The 1,307-nt window shown below is 45.9% G+C and overlaps 1 pseudogene; it reads left to right on the forward strand.

Annotated features, from left to right (window-relative positions):
• Positions 1-534: 534 nt before the first annotated feature.
• LOC124778361 lies at positions 535-652 on the forward strand (annotated as a pseudogene).
• Positions 653-1,307: the final 655 nt, after the last annotated feature.

Below are 1,307 nucleotides of genomic sequence, written 5' to 3' on the forward strand. Positions count from 1 at the left end.
CTGTGCAGCGTTGAACTGTATCCGCTGACAGTGCCCCAGTCCCAAAACCCCCCGACCAAGCACAGAATTTCCGCTCCCATTACATGTTACCTCGACACAAACAAAGTAAAAAACACCACATCATAAACACTATGAGAGACCCCGGATTGTGTAGCAGATCTAACGCCACTAGCATAAACAACCAATAACTTCATGTGGCAAAGACAAAAAAAAGGAACCTTTGAAGACAGCTGAAAAACGTCTGATTGAAAACAATAATTCAAAACGGTGTCTTGCATCAGGCGGAATTCCTCTGCAACCTTCTGTTAATTATTCACTATAATTACCTGTACATTACGATTGCATGAGCGACCTCTAGGATTTCTTTGAATTCTGTATACAACCTGTTGAAGCCTGACGTTATTTTTACGTGGTTATGACCTGTTGCAGTCCAACAGAATAAGAGAATGTCGTATTTTAGTTATAATTTTTGTCCTTGACTTTTATTCTATTACTACAGTGGACGGTAATATTTCTCTTAGTTGTATGATAGATGCTAACGGCCTTGCAGTAGTGGTAGCACCGGTTCCCGTCAGATCACCGAAGTTAAGCGCTGTCGGGCTGGACTAGCACTTGGATGGGTGACCACCCGGTCTGCTGGGCGCTGTTGGCAAGCGGGATGCACTCAGTCCTTGTGAAGCAAACTGAGGAGCTACTTGATTGAAAAGTAGCGGCTCCGTTCTCGGAAACTGACATAAGGCCGGGAGAGCGGTGTGCTGACCACATGCCCCTCCGTATCCGCATCCAGTGACGCCTATGAGCTGAGGATGACACGGTGGCTGGTCAGTACCGTTGGGCCTTCATGGTCTGTTCGGGAAGAGTTTAGTTTCAGTATGATAGATTCTGAAGATGGCTATTGTATAGCCTAAACTAGTACTTCTGTTAAAGAAAACATAGTGATAAAGACATTTAAGTAAAAAAATTAAGTATGGTGGCTGATGAGACACGGGCAGCATTGGAAGTCAGGGCTCGGCCGATGCTGCCACCGGACCCCACAACTCCAAAGCGTGAGGGGCAGTTGTCACCGGAAAAGAAACGGAAACAGGTGACAGGACATGACGAGAGGGCGAAGTTACGGCCGGGTGGCTGGTACGCCATAGGTGCTGAGAACAAAAATAAGCGAGAGATTCGAAAACATGGAAAACGACACAGAATAATGCGTGAGACTCAGCATGCATGATGCACGGAGAGCAGATAATAAGTCGTGCTTGGGAGCGTAATAATGGAAGGGACCAGAAGAGAAAAAGTCGAAGGAATGTCATAAATTT

Source organism: Schistocerca piceifrons, chromosome 2 (genome assembly GCF_021461385.2).
Source record: "Schistocerca piceifrons isolate TAMUIC-IGC-003096 chromosome 2, iqSchPice1.1, whole genome shotgun sequence".
Taxonomy (NCBI): domain Eukaryota; kingdom Metazoa; phylum Arthropoda; class Insecta; order Orthoptera; family Acrididae; genus Schistocerca; species Schistocerca piceifrons.